Below are 7,411 nucleotides of genomic sequence, written 5' to 3' on the forward strand. Positions count from 1 at the left end.
TATCTTTCTTATCTATAAGAAAAGAAAAAAATGTGAGAGCCACAGCACATAGTAGGTGTACAAGAAATTACAACTGTTATTCTGATTACTTCTAAATACAGATGAAGGTCACCATGGAGTCACAATATTGCTACAACAATATTTATTTTAAAAGACTCTCAATAACATATTTAGTGTCAAATCAACTTACCAAGGCAGGAGTACAAACCCTGGCTTATCCAAGCGAATATGGCCAGAGTTATAAGGTCCCCAAAACTGGCAGCAATGGGTGTAGCGACATTATCAGGATTTATACCAGTCTTCTTTGAACCAACGATAACTCCAACCATTATTATTCCTAGAGGAAAGAATGTTCATCACTTTCAATGTTATGATTTAAAGAAAATAGATCCCTCAAATACTGAAACATACAGGACAGACAACCAATATCTCAGTTCCAGAGAGACTGCTTGGATAAGCTGATTAAGCAATTAAAACATTTTATCCCAATGTCATGGCAAAATGCCTTTTAACAAAATCCAAGCGGAGCTCACAGATCTGAGAAGTTCAATGTTGTACTTAAAAGACCCAAAAGTGACCATAAAATTATGTTAAAGCTAAAATTTTGAATTTAGTAATGTGTGTGTCTTAGGATTTGATACACACAAATAGACCTAAGATTTTTAAATTTAACCCTCAAATAATGTATGAAAACGCCAGAGAAAGGTGAGTCATACGCAAGGCAACTGGGAAGAAGACCCAACAGATTTGTTCACATATGGTAGCTAGAAATGCTTGCTTCATTATGTTCTTTAGTGTTGAAGTATTAAGAAGCAGGAAGTAATTAAACTTGAACACCAGAGTCCAGAACACAAGAAAGTCTTTGGAAAAGATATTTTTTAAACCCAAAGTTTGTTTATAATTCTCCAACAGGATAACAGAGGATGAAAATGTGACTTTGCACTTGCACTTTTGAATTCTTCTTTTCTTGAATCAGATACATAAGAGTAAAATGATAACATTTATGTCTATACCCAGTTGTACAGATTTTCTCATAGCAACACATTTGTTAAGAGGATGAAGTACAAAGAAAATTTTAAATGTCTATGTGCTAACCACAGCACATAGATTTTCAACTTGAAATCTAAATATGGCTTTGGGGAGAAAAAAAACCAGAAGCTGGGTGTAGAGTCACACACCCATAATCCCATAGACTGGGAGGCTAAGGCAAGAGGATCACAAGTTCAAGGCCAGCCTTGGCAATTTAGTGAGGCCCTGTCTCAAAATAATAAAAAGGGCCAGGCTGTTGCTTAATGATAAGGATTGAACTCAGGGGTGCACAAACACCAAAAATAAATAAAAAATAAATAAACAATTTCACTGCACTTTTAGAATAAAAAGACTGCAAATATTTTTATTCCAGAATACTCATTATAGATAAAACTGAGGTCCCCAAGAACAGGTTTAAATACGTGCCTGAAGTCACATAGCTTATGATTCTAGGCCAGTGGTTTTTAGTGTACCATATATAAAGTCAGTACTCTAAAGAGCAGAATTTTTGTCTTAAATCAAACAATGCATTGTAAATTATATTCTGGAAACTTTTTCAATCACTGGACCTTACCCTTTTTACAATATCACTATAAAGGGGGAAGAAAGCAATATCGGAAGTGCTTTTAGAATATGTTATATGATAATCCTACAAAATATAATGAGGTGTGGTGACACAGACCAGTAACCTCAATTACTCAGGAGGCTGAGGCAGGAGGATTGGCAAGTTTGAGGCCAGCCTGGGCAGCTTAGCTGGACCTTGTTTCAAAATAAACTTTTTTTAAAAGGGTTGGGGATGTAGCTCAGCCAGAGAGCACTTACCTAGCATGTGTGAGGCCCTGGGTTCAATCCCCAGTGCTACAAAAAAATAATAATCCAACAAGATATGATTACATAGAAATCTTTTTTCCACAATCAGCACAAGGGAAGCTCTCCTCTGACAGTGCTACTTTTATCTTTTCAGCTGAAAGTAAGCATTTTTTGTGCATCATGGCTCAGTGCAAAGAGCTAAAAACCAGGAAAATTTGGTTTTAATTCTGATTCTGCCACTAACAAGTGGATATAATTGGACAAGTTGCCCTACCTGCCTGAGTCAATTTTCTCATGCACAAAATGTGGTTAATGGTATCTGCATATATTAAGATGGTCAAAAAGGTCAAGTAAAACTAGAAGATACAGTGTTCAAGGTAAGAAGCTTTAACCAAATGTACAGTTGTTTTAAAATTTGAATTTTTGATGGTTTTGAAAATCCTAGGCATTTCAAACACTTGCTGGACTGAAAAATTTCAAACCTCTCTAAATGACACAAAATCAGAAAGAAAACAAAAGTTAAGGAGCCTAAAGAGAGTGCTAACACCGCAACCTTTTTTTCTTTTTGCCAGAAATTTAATTTCCCAATAGCTTCATCTCAATCGTTTCTAGTAATTCCATATAGAAATAAGAAAATTATATCCCTGATTACTATTCCATAAGAAGCTGGTTATCCAGTGGAAAGTTCACATTAATAAAAAATCCAACTGAGAAGTTCTAATGTAGTTAGTTTTTTTAAACTAGTTCTTTAGCCATCTGTAGCCAATAATATGCTGTCTTCAGAATAAGGTTATTTTTGTACTACCACAGACAGGAATTTTTTTTTCTTAATATGAAACTTAAATTTTTTTTTTAACAGAGGGACTGCTTTTGAAACTCAGAATTCCTGGAACACTTGTTACTCAAGAGACTAGCCAGTAAATCCCCTGCATTACTTCCAGGAAGTTTCTCAACTTCATTTACAAAACAAATGAATGCTCAGGCTATTCTCCTGATCTTATTTGGGAATTATACCAGGGCATCAAAGGCCAGGACACAGCCTCAAACAGCCTGCTCTGCAGTAAGGTTCATAAATAATGAAACGGAAATATAGCTGAAATAAGATATGATTGAGGCTTGTGATAACTTTTTTTCTGTTGTTTTCATCATAAATATCATTTGAAGAGAGAGAGTCATCATCTTGAGAAATAAATCATTTAAGAGCAAAAGATTATAGACATTTGCAAATCCGCTCACCCTGTAGAAGAGACGCGATGAAGGCGGTGGCCACGCTGCTGGAGCACAGGAGGATGGAATGATCCAGGTAATACTTTCCCTCTGGAATCCAGCCCAAGATGATCGCCGCCACCGCTGCTAAAAAACCCACGACTGTTGCCTGAACCTAAAAAATTTGTTACAAAATCCAACTGAATTAGTAATTTAAAAAATACTCAGAATCTTTCCTATGTAAACATTACATACAAGAAGCCTGAAGACATACTGCCCCTGGTAACTAAATCATACTGCCTTTTAAAGAAGCTACTATAGATGAGTTTTATATTCCCTGAGAGTGGGCTCTCAAACTGCCCTGATCTGGTGGCAGCAGAAATGGAATGGGGTGCAGGAATCTGTTTTTAATAGTACCCCAAAGAATTGATCCACAGATCATCTAAGAAAATTCTAGTTTTAGGTTAAAGAGGGCCCCACCCAAGGTGGAAAGCAGGCTCACCAGGCAGCGCTGGGGAGATTGAAATCAAATGATAGGAGCCTGAATCCTTCTCTACCACTTAACCTCAGGGCAAGTTATCTAAGGCCATTAACTCAACTGGTATTTATTCAGATTCTACCAAGCACAATGCACTGTGCTTGATACTGAGATAGGACCATGGTCAAAATGGACTCCCTGTCTCAGTGGGAAACAGACATTAAAAAATACCCTCACAAATAATCACACTTATGATTAGTACCATAAAAGCTTCAGTTCCAGCTGCACATGATGGTGCATGCCTGTAATCTCAGCTGCTCAGGAGCCTGAAGGAGGATTGCAGGTTCAAAGCCAGCCTCAGTAACTTAGGGAGGCCCTAAGCAACTTAGTGAGGCCCAGTCTTCAAAATTAAATTTAAAAAAACGGGCCGAGGATGTGGCTCAGTGGTTAAGCACCCCTGGGTTCAATCCCTGATCCCCGCCCCCAAAAAAGTTTGAGTTCCCTACTCTATAAATGACAATGATAATATCAAACTTTGAGATTCAAGTTACATAAATAAATAGTTTCCTGTAGTGCAGACACAAAGCAACACTCAAAATAACTTCCACTAAGAAAAGGCATTCAGACAGCTGACTCAGGCTACCAGGATGACAAAGCTATAGCAAAGCCCATGGGAATCACTTTTCCCAGTGGTTCTTAACTATGTGTGTGTCGTGGCCCCTCTGACAATCTGGTAAAAATTCTGTAGAACAGAGACCTTTCCCCTAAGAAACACAGAACACTCAACATCTGGAGTGGAATTTCTGGGTGTTCTCTAAAGCCAATCCATGAAATGGGGTCAAGGGCTCTAAGTGATCGATCCCTGCTGCAGGATGACGCCATTGTACAGAAAATGAACAGAAAGGCCAGGACTAAAGAGCCTAGATATCCTGCCGTCCAGCCCCACAAGCTTTGATTACAGTTTCTGTTGACATCACCCACACCTCAGAGCTGACCTCCAGGTATGAGAGCCACTGTGGCTGCACAGTCGTTAGACATGTCAGCATGTTCATGCTGGTTGGTAAATAACACACACTTCGCGCAGTAGAACTAAGTACTAATGTAAATTCCACCACTGTGATTCCAAGTCCTTCCTGGCATGACCTGGTATGCATGGCAAGGGAGCCTGGTGCAGACATCATGGTATGTGAGTCTAGGCACGTACATGCATCCGTAGATCTATTTCTGAGGAACTGGAGGCACATAGCTGAGCTGAGAAGTCCTATTCTGTACATCTGCAAAACAACAACTAATTGGAAAATGATTGATGTGCCCAAGAAAAAGCAAAGCCTGGGTTCAAGTGGTAGCTGGGTTTAGAAGGATCTCGGGGCATGGAGGCTAAACAGGGGCCACAGGCCTGAATAGACCTTGGTGCAGGCTACATCCCTCCTAGCGAGGTGGTGGTTCCTCAGATGGCACCGGGGGCCCTGTAACTTATGCACAGTCCACGCAGCTGTTCTGTACAGTGGTGAAGAAACCTGTAGCAGGTAATCTGCTGGGACCCAATTTAATAGCAGAGAAGCACACTCCCTCCTAAGTGCGCCTGGGCCTCCTGTCTCTACTCTTCCCCGCTCTGCCCTCCACAGCCCACCTCCAGGAAGGGGAGCACAGGCCAGCCACCCTGCACCCCTCTCCTCGCTCAGCTTCTCCTTCACAGGCTTTTGCAGGTGAAGCCTTTTCCCCAAGCCCACCCACATGTCTTTTTGGTGGGAGGTATTAGGGAGTTGAACCCAAGGATGCTTTACCACCTTAACCACATTCCCAGTCTTTTTTTTTGAGATAGAGTCTTACTAAGTTGCTGAGTGAGGCTAGCCTTGAACTTGGGATCCTCCTGGCTCAGCCTCCAGCATTGCTGTAACTACAGGTGTGTGCCACCACACTCAGCAGCCTGTCGTCTTGACCTTTGTCCACTGGAACTGAGTCCCAAGCAACTGGTGCCTCCTCAGCTGGCCCCAATGCTGTCCTGGTGGGCATGCTCGGGGTTCTCTGTTCATACATGGATGATGGAGTGAAGCAGACACGGGCTTTGGGTTCTGGCAACTAGGATCAGCAAATCCCCAGCCATTGCCAGCACCCATCCTGACCAGAGGTTGCAGGGAGCGAGGATGACAAGGGAAAGGTGCACATTACGAACAGAATGAAAATTAAAGCTGAGATGGCACCCGCTGCCATGGGCAGCTCTGCAGCCCCCGTATGATCACGACTATGAGACCACTTTGGGAAATTTAATAAAATCTTGTCTCAAAATGGAAAAACGGCTGGGGATTTAGCTAAGTGATAGGGCACTTGCCTAGCGTGTTCGAGGCCCTGGATTTCATCCCCAGTACTGAAATAAATAAAACAAATAAATAATGCTGAAATGGCCATTATACTAAAATGATTTGATATATAATTCATACTACAACTCATTATTTCATATGAGTTTAGGGTATTTAAAGAAGAAAATCAAATATATTTTCAAATACATTAATATTTTGGATATTTGAATATGGTATTAAATATTTTTATTATCACCCCTGCACAGATAACAAGTTCAAGTTGAAAAGGATTTTAGCCTTCTCTAATATAATATTGTGATTTGAAAGACAAACGGGAAGCCCAGAAGGGCTAAGTTACAAAGGTTATACAGCTGGTTAATGTTAGAGCTGAGGTTAAGATCCCAGATTTTATCTCCAACCCTGCAATTACACAGGTATTTTTAAAAAATAACCACAATCCAAAAACTCCTTTGTCTTTAAAATACACTACATAAAACCATATTCCTACAACCAAATTCTCCACCACCTCATTAAAGTTCCTGTGCATCCCCTCAGCTAACCCTAGCTAGAGAATTACCACAGGTAGCTGCAGTTTTCTGCCTCAGAGATGGGAGGGATGGGGGAGAGGCAGTAGAGGTACTCACCTGAGATCTGAAAGCCATAGATTTTATAGAACCCAGTTTAGTGTTTATATCATTGGCAATTGAACGCATTCATTTATATCAACACTGGTAACATCAAATTGAGGAAAAGTCAAGACAAATGGCTGATCATAATATACAGAACTCAGTTTCATTAAACAAATACTTTGAAAAATTAAAGTAGGCTGAGCATGGTGGTGCATGCCAGTAGTCCTGCCTACTGGAGAGGCTGATGCAGGAAGATCACTTGAGCCTAGGAGTTTGATACCAGCCTGAGAAACACAGTGAGTCTGTCTCAGGGGTAAAAACAATTAAAGAAGAAAAATAGCACCTAAAAAATGAAATGTTCAATATTTATTTGTAAGATATCAACACAAATTCTGGCTTTATCACATAGTTATGAAAGAAAATATTTATATATCTATCTTTAATATTTGTAAGCATCTGATTAGTTTCTAGAGAAAAAAATGACTCCTGGAGGTCAGAGGTATCCACTAATTCCATTATTTTTTCAAGGTACTAAATGATTTCAAGGTACTAAGTGATTTAGTACCTTGAAAAAAGTAAAAAATGATAGACTTCCCAGCACTACAGTTGACTCCCTTCCAGAGGTGACCCCAAGACCAGTAAACACAAGATCTATAAACAACTGTGCGCCACTTACCTGCTTTAAAGCCAAGTTGCCAATTATTAGGTTCCACTTTTCAATGGGTGAGTCCATCTTCCCAATATTTACCTGTTAAGGTGGATATTTTCATGGATCACTGAAAAATCTATATGTTGTTTACTTTGCTTAAATAGCATATAAAGTCTTAAAAGTACAAAATAATTCTGTACTAAGTCTGGTAAGGGCACCTGTACTTGAATGTAATTCTGAATTCACTCCATCTACCATTCAGATTGGCTGAGATGATCAGGGGGACTTTTTTCTTTAACCATCTTATAATAAC

The 7,411-nt window shown here is 39.7% G+C and overlaps 1 long non-coding RNA gene across 1 annotated transcript; it reads right to left on the minus strand.

Moving 5' to 3' along the window:
- Nucleotides 1-233: 233 nt before the first annotated feature.
- Nucleotides 234-7,191, minus strand: LOC308633095. The gene is made up of 3 exons (XR_014018698.1): nt 7,126-7,191; nt 3,076-3,220; nt 234-337 (listed from the first exon to the last, which is right to left on the minus strand). It is a non-coding gene; the product is annotated as an uncharacterized lncRNA (long non-coding RNA).
- Nucleotides 7,192-7,411: the final 220 nt, after the last annotated feature.

This window comes from Spermophilus citellus (assembly GCF_964194105.1).
Source record: "Spermophilus citellus genome assembly, chromosome: 14".
Taxonomy (NCBI): domain Eukaryota; kingdom Metazoa; phylum Chordata; class Mammalia; order Rodentia; family Sciuridae; genus Spermophilus; species Spermophilus citellus.